Source organism: Arachis stenosperma, chromosome 10 (genome assembly GCF_014773155.1).
Source record: "Arachis stenosperma cultivar V10309 chromosome 10, arast.V10309.gnm1.PFL2, whole genome shotgun sequence".
NCBI lineage: Eukaryota > Viridiplantae > Streptophyta > Magnoliopsida > Fabales > Fabaceae > Arachis > Arachis stenosperma.
In genome coordinates this window covers 102,774,608-102,783,089 of record NC_080386.1, presented here as the reverse complement: position 1 = coordinate 102,783,089, position 8,482 = coordinate 102,774,608, and positions in this window count along the sequence as shown.

Here is an 8,482-nt window from a genome sequence, read left to right as displayed (position 1 = left end):
ACAGCACCAGTCATCTGCACCAGATGGACATTACTATTTGACTAATGTGTGATGCCAGTGATCATGCCATTGGTGCAGTGTTGGGACAGAGGCATAACAAACTTCTGCATGTCATTTATTATGCTAGCCGTGTTCTAAATGATGCACAGAAGAATTACACAACCACAGAAAAAGAATTACTTGGCAGTGGTCTATGCCATTGACAAGTTTAGATCCTACTTGGTGGGATCAAAGGTGATTGTGTACACTGACCATGCTGCTCTTAAATACTTACTCACAAGCAGGATTCAAAACCCAGGCTTATCAGATGGGTATTGCTTCTGCAAGAGTTTGATATAGAAATAAGAGACAGAAAAGGGACAGAGAATCAAGTAGCTGATCATCTGTCCAGAATAGAACCAGTAGCTGGAGCGTCCCTCCCTTCTACTGAGATCTCTGAGACTTTCCCAGATGAGCAACTCTTTGCCATCCAGGAAGCTCCATGGTTTGCAGACATTGCAAATTATAAAGCTGTAAGGTTCATACCCAAGGAGTACAGCAGTGTGCAAAGAAGAAATTAATTTCATGCCAGTTTACCTTTGGATGACCATCTCTTTAAGAGAGGTGCTGACGGAGTGATCCGCAGATGTATACCCAGAGAAGAAGCACAAAGGATCCTATGGCACTGCCATGGATCACATTATGGAGGACATTTTGGAAGTGAGCGAACAGCCACTAAAGTTCTCCAGTGTGGATTCTACTGGCCTACTCTCTATAAAGATTCCCGAGAGTTTGTGCGTAACTGTGACAGTTGCCAAAGAGCTGGTACCTGCCTCACGGATATGCCATGCCTCAACAAGGGATATAGAGATAGAACTGTTGATGTATGGGGAATTGACTTCATGGGGCCATTCCCCCATCATACTCAAACACTTACATTCTGGTGGCAGTGGACTATGTATCTAAGTGTGTAGAAGCAATTGCTACACCCACTAATGATACCAAGACCGTGCTGAAATTCCTCCAGAAAAACATTTTCAGCAGGTTTGGCGTCCCCAGAGTGCTAATCAGTGATGGGGGCACTCATTTCTGCAATAAAACGCTATACTCTGCTATGGTTAGATATGGAATCAGCCATAAAGTGGCAACTCCGTATCACCCACAGACAAATGGCAAGCTGAAGTCTCTAACAGAACTAAAAGAATCCTAGAACGGACTGTGATAGCCCGAAGAAAGGATTGGGCAAAGAGCTTGGATGATGCTCTGTGGGCATACAGAACAGCATTCAAGACTCCTATAGGCACCTCTCCATACCAACTGGTGTATGGGAAGGCCTGTCATTTGCCTGTGGAACTGGAACATAAGGCCTACTGGGCAACCAGATTCCTAAACTGGATGCACAGTTAGCTGTGAGAAAAGACTGCTCCAGCTAAATGAGCTGGAGGAGTTCAGACTCAATGCCTTTGAAAATGCAAAAATTTATAAGGAAAAGGCAAAGAAATGGCATGACAAGAGATTGTCAACCAGAGTCTTTGAGCCAGGACAAAAGTCTGCTCTTCACTCCAGGCTCAAACTGTTTCCAGGAAAGCTCAAATCCCGGTGGAGGGGTCCGTATGTGATTACAGGAGTATCACCATATGGATATGTTGAGCTTCAGGATATTGATTCTGACAAGAATTCATTGTTAATGGACAGAGAATCAAGCACTATCTTGAAGGAAATTTTTGAGCAGGAATGCTCAAAACTGAGACTGAGTGATTCTCAATGAAAGTCCAGCTAAAGACAGTAAAGAAGCGCTTGCTGGGAGGCAACCCAGTCATTAGAAAGTTGTATGAATTGTTCTTACAGAGGCAAGTATCAAAAATGAAGGAATTCACAGAGTTACAGAAGGATTCAGCTCAAAAAGCAGAGAAAATGAGCTTACTGGCGAAAAAACACCAGTAAGGGGCATTTTGGGCGTTAAACGCCAGAATGGGCACCATTCTGGGCGTTTAACGCCAGGTGTGCAGCATCCTGGGCGTTTTAGAAAAACGCCCAGTGAGGAAGAATTTCTGGCGTTTAACGCCAGCCAGGGTACCTGGCTGGGCGTTAAACGCCCAAGTGGGGCAACAGATGGGCGTTAAACGCCATAATGAGTGCCATTCTGGGCGTTTAACGCCAGCTTGGTGGGGGGACCACAATTTTGTTTTCAAATCAGATTTTTTTCAAACTTTCCTTTTCTCACCCATACTTTTCTACAAAATCACACTTCAATCATTCATCATTCACTTTCAAATCTTCAAAAATAAAAACTTTTTTTTTTCAAATTTGTTTCAAATCAATTACAAACAATATTCAAAAATTTCACCATTTTCTCAATTTCTTCTCATATCTTCTCAAATCTCCTTTCAAATTCTTTTTTTTCGAAAACTCCCCTCCCCACCTTATAAATACACGTTTGTTCCCCTCTTCCAACCACACCATTCGAATTTTCTCTTCCTCCCCCTCTCTTCTCTCTTCTCTTTTGCTTGAGGACAAGCAAGCCTCTAAGTTTGGTGTGCTTTTCCGTGATCACTAAGCCAAAGTTCATCAATATCATGGCTCCTTTCAATTTAAGAGGCAAGAAAGAGAATAATCCAAAGAATCTTTGGAATGAAGAGAAGTTCTTAACCAAAGAACATGAAGACCATTATCATAAAATAATGGGTCTGAGGTCAGTGATCCCGGAAGTTAAATTTGATCTGAAAGAAGATGAATATCCGGGGATCCAAGAGCAAATTCGAAACAGAGGATGGGAAGTTCTAACCAATCCTGAGACAAAGGTTGGAAGGAACATGGTTCAGGAGTTCTACTCTAATCTGTGGCTGACAGATAAGCAGAGAATGACTGGAACCGCTTACCATACCTACAGAACCATGGTCGAGGGAAAGTTATACTTCCATCTAGACAAAATAAGAGAAATCTTCAAGTTGCCTCACTGCAAGATGATCCTGATTCCTTTAATAGGAGGATGGTGAGAGTAGATAAGGGGTTGGATCAAGTTCTAGAGGACATATGCTCCCTGGAACTAAGTGGATAACCAATTCTAAGGGTGTCCCAAACCAACTCAAGAGGGGAGACCTCAAACCAATTGCAAGAGGTTGGCTAGACTTTATTGGGCGTTCCATATTGCCCACTAGCAACCGTTCTGAGGTCACCATCAAGAGAGCAGTGATGATTCATTGCATCATGCTTGGAAAAGAAGTGGAGGTGCATCATGTGATTGCTTGTGAGATCTACACAATTGCAAATAAGAATTCCACTGAAGCCAATTGGCTTATCCAAGCTTGATTTCCTTGCTCTGTAAAGAGCTGGGTGAAGATGGGAGTAGATGAGTTCATACCCATTGAACACCCAATCACCAAGAAGTCAATGGAAGGACAAGTGCAAGACAACTCCATCAAGAGGAGGGCGCAGGAATTCCTCCCTGAATTTCCAAGAATTGACTACTGGTCCAACCTAGAAGCATCTATTAACAAGTTGCAAGAGACTATGGAGCAACTGAAGGAAGAACAGCAGAATCAGAACTGCATGCTCTGCAAATTGCTGAAGGAACAAGAGAAGCAGGGGCGTGAAATTCAAGAGATGAAACGCCAAAAGCTCTCCTCTCAAGCTGAGGGAGCATCCACTTCTCAAAATCAAGGTTGTTGAGTCTTAACTCTGTGAACACCTCTATCATTAGGAGCCTATTTTTTTGTTTTTGTTCTTGTTTTTCTATTTCTAGTCTCATCTTATATCTATATTTGAGTCTTGTTCTTAATTAATAAAATTAATAAAGTCTATGCCTTAAAGCTATGAATGTCCTATGAATCCATCACCTCTCTTAAAAGAAAAATGCTTTAATCACAAAAGAACAAGAAGTACAGGGTTTCGAAATTTATCTCTGAAACTAGTTGAATTAGTTTGATGTGGTGACAATACTTTTTGTTTTCTGAATGAATGCTTGAACAGTGCATATGTCTTTTGAATTTATTGTTTTTAAGAATGTTAAATTTGTTGGCTCTTGAAAGAATGAGGAGAAAGAGAACTGTTATTGAGGATCTGAAAAATCATCAAATTGATTCTTGAAGCAAGAAAAAGCAGTGAATACAAAAAAAAAAAAATTCGAAAAAAAAAGAGAGAGGAAGAAAAGAAAAAAAAGAAATAAAGTGGTGATCCAAAGCAATAAGAGTGTGCTTAAGAACCCTGGACACCTCTAATTGGGGACTTTAGCAAAGCTGAGTCACAATCTAAAAAGGTTCACCCAATTATGTGTCTGTGGCATGTATGTATCCGGTGGTAATACTGGAAGACAGAGTGCTTTGGGCCACAGCCAAGACTCATACACTGGCTATGTTCAAAAATCAACATACTTAACTAGGAGAATCAATAACACTATCTGAGTTCTGAGTTCTTATAGATGCTAATCATTCTGAACTTCAAAGGATAGAGTGAGATGCCAAAACTGTTCGGAGGCAAAAAGCTACTAGTCCCGCTCATCTAATTGGAGCTATGATTCTTTGATATTTTGGAGTCTATAGTATATTCTCTTCTTTTTATCCTATTTTGATTTTCAGTTGCTTGGGGACAAGCAACAATTTAAGTTTGGTGTTGTGATGAGCGGATAATTTGTATGCTTTTTGGCATTGTTTTTAGTATGTTTTGGTATCTTTTAGTTAGTTTTTAGTATATTTTATTAGTTTTTAATTAAAATTCACTTCTCTGGACTTTACTATGAGTTTGTGTGTTTTTCTGTGATTTCAGGTATTTTCTGGCTGAAATTGAGGGTCCTGAGCAAAATCTGATCCAGAGACTGAAAAGGACTGCAGATGCTGTTGGATTCTGACCTCCCTGCACTCGAAGTGGATTTTCTGGAGCTACAGAAGCCCAATTGGCGCGCTCTCAACGGCATTGGAAAGTAGACATCCTGGGCTTTCCAGCAATATATAATAGTCCATACTTTGCCCAAGATTTGATGGCCCAAACCGGCGCTCAAAGTCACCTACAGAATTCCAGCGTTAAACGCCGGAACTGGCATAAATTTGGAGTTAAACGCCCAAACTGGCATGAAAGCTGGCGTTTAACTCCAGAAAAGGTCTCTACACGAAATTCCTTCATTGCTCAGCCCAAGCACACACCAAGTGGGCCCGGAAGTGGATTTTTCTGTCATTTACTCATTTCTGTAAACCTTTGGACACTAGTTTACTACTTATAGGATCTTTTGACATTGTATCCGTACCTTATGACCCCATAACATTTTGTACACGTTTCTTTCCACAGTATGAGCCTCTAAACCCCATGGTTGGGGGTGAGGAGCTCTGCTGTGTCTTGATGGATTAATGCAATTACTACTGTTTCTTATTCAATCATGCTTGCTTCGATTCTAAGATAACACTTGTTCTTAATCCGGATGAATGTGATGATCCGTGACAATCATCATCATTCTCAACTATGAACATGTGCCTGACAACCACCTCTGTTCTATCTTAGATTGAGTAGTTATCTCTTGGGTTCTTTAATTGGAATCTTCGTGGTATAGGCAGGACCTGATGGCAGCATTCAAGAGAATCCGGAAGGTCTAAACCTTGTCTGTGGTATTCTGAGTAGGATTCAATGATTGAATGACTGTGACGTGCTTCAAACCTATAACCTACTGGGCGTTAGTGACAGACGCAAAAGAGGGATTCTATTCCGGTAGGGGAGGGAACCAAACCGGTGATTGGCAGTACTGTGACAGAGTGCGTGCATTAGCTTTCACTGCGAGGATGGGAGGTAGCCATTGACAACGGTGAAACCCTACACGAGCTTGCCATGGAAGGGGACTTGCGTGTTTGATGAAGAAGACAGTAGGAAAGCAGAGATTCAGAAGATGGAGTATCTCCAAACCCCAACCTATTCTCCATTACTGCAAAACAAGTAACCATTTCATGTTCTTTTGCTTTTCACAATCAATCCTGATAATTTCTGATCTCCTGACTAAGATTTACAAGATAACCATAGCTTGCTTCAAGCCGACAATCTCCGTGGGATCGACCCTTGCTCACGCAAGGTATTACTTGGACGACCCAGTGCACTTGCTGGTTAGTTGTGCGGAGTTGCAAAAGTGTGATTGCAATTTCGTGCACCAGTGGTTCAATTCCATGGCATTACACAACTTCGCACAACTAACCAGCAAGTGCACTGGGTCGTCCAAGTAATACCTTACGTGAGTAAGGGTCAATCCCACGGAGATTGTTGCTATGAAGCAAGCTATGGTCATCTTGTAAATCTTAGTCAGGCAGACTCAAAATGTATGATGGTGATGAACGAAAATAATATAAAAAGATAAAGATAGAGATACTTATGTAATTCATTGGTAGGAACTTCAGATAAGCGCATGAAGATGCCTTCCCTTCCGTCTCTCTGCTTTCCTACTGTCTTCATCCAATCCTTCTTACTCCTTTCCATGGCAAGCTCGTGTAGGTTTTCACCATTGTCAGTGGCTACCTCCCATCCTCTCAGTGAAAGCGATTGGCATATGCCCTGTCACGGCATAGCGGAATTCAGCTGTCGTTCTCGGTCAGGCCGGAATAATATCCATTGATACTTTTGCGTCTGTCACTAACGCCCCGCCTGCTAGAGTTTGAAGCACGTCACAGTCATTCAGTCATTGAATCCTACTCAGAATACCACAGACAAGGTTTAGACCTTCCGGATTCTCTTGAATGCCGCCATCAGGTCCTGCCTATACCACGAAGATTCCGATTAAAGAATCCAAGAGATATTCACTAGAGCCTTGATTGCTTGTAGAACAAGAATGGTTGTCAGTCACCTTGTTCATAGGTGAGAATGATGATGAGTGTCACGGATCATCACATTCATCAAGTTGAAGAACAAGTGATATCTTAGAACAAGAACAAGCGGAATTGAATGGAAGAACAATAGTAATTGTATTAATACTCGAAGTACAGCAGAGCTCCACACCTTAATCTATGGTGTGTAGAAACTCCACCGTTGAAAATACATAAGCATAAGGTCTAGGCATGGCCGAATGGCCAGCCTCCCAATGATCTAAGATAGCATAAAACGAAGATAGCTACCAAAGTCCTTTAATACAATAGTAAAAGGTCCTACTTATAGAAAACTAGTAGCCTAAGGTGTACAAAGATGAGTAAATGACATAAAAATCCACTTCCGGGCCCACTTGGTGTGTGCTTGGGCTGAGCAATGAAGCAATTTCGTGTAGAGACTCTTCTTGGAGTTAAACACCAGCTTTCATGCCAGTTTGGGCGTTTAACTCCCATTTGGGTGCCAGTTCCAGCGTTTAACGCTGGGATTTCTTGAGGTGACTTTGAACGCCGGTTTAGGCCATCAAATCTTGGGCAAAGTATGGACTATCATATATTGCTGGAAAGCCCAGGATGTCTACTTTCCAACGCCGTTGAGAGCGCGCCAATTGGGCTTCTGTAGCTCCGGAAAATCCACTTCGAGTGCAGGGAGGTCAGAATCCAACAGCATCTGCAGTCCTTTTCAGTCTCTGAATCAGATTTTTGCTCAGAACCCTCAATTTCAGCCAGAAAATACCTGAAATCACAGAAAAACACACAAACTCATAGTAAAGTCCAGAAAAGTGAATTTTAACTAAAAACTAATAAAAATATAATAAAAACTCAACTAAAACTACCAAAAACATACTAAAAATAATGCCAAAAAGCGTACAAATTATCCGCTCATCACTTCTCCCATAGAAGTTGGGAGTAGGTGCAGTAAAGTCACCCAGCACCTTCCTTGCATTGTTGGCATTGTTGTTGTTTTCGGCTGCCATGTGTTCTTCTTCTTTGAAGAATTCAGTCAGGTCCTCTAAAGAGAGTTGTGCTTTGGCTTCTCTTAGCTTTCTCTTCAAGGTCCTTTCAGGTTCGGGGTCAGCTTCAACAAGAATGCCTTTGTCTCTGCTTCTGCTCATATGAAAGAGAAGAGAACAAGAAGATGTGGAATCCTCTATGTCACAGTATAGAGATTCCTTAAGGTGTCAGAGGAAAAGAAAAATAGAAGAAAAAAGGTAGAAGAATTCGAACTTGATGAGATAAAGTTCGAATTGTGCATTAAGAAGGAGTAGTACTCCATAAATAGAAGGATGTGGGAAGGAGGGAAGAGGATTTTCGAAAATTAATTAAAAAGATGTTAAAAACATTTTAAAAATTGATTGATAATTTTTGAAAATTGAAAGTGGAAAAGAAATCAAGTGATTTTTGAAAAAGATTTTGAAATTAGAAATTAAGAAGATTTGATTGAAAACTATTTTGAAAAAGATGAGGTTGAGAAGATATGAAAAAAAATTTTTTAAAAAAAAGATTTGATTTTAAAAATTAATGACTTGCCTAACAAGAAAAGATATGATTCAAACATTAAACCTTTCTCAACAGAAAAGGCAACAAATTTGAGATGTTCAATCAAATCATTAATTGTTAGTAAGTATCTTTGAAAAAGGAAAGAAATTGATTTTGAAAGCATTTGATTGAAAAGATAT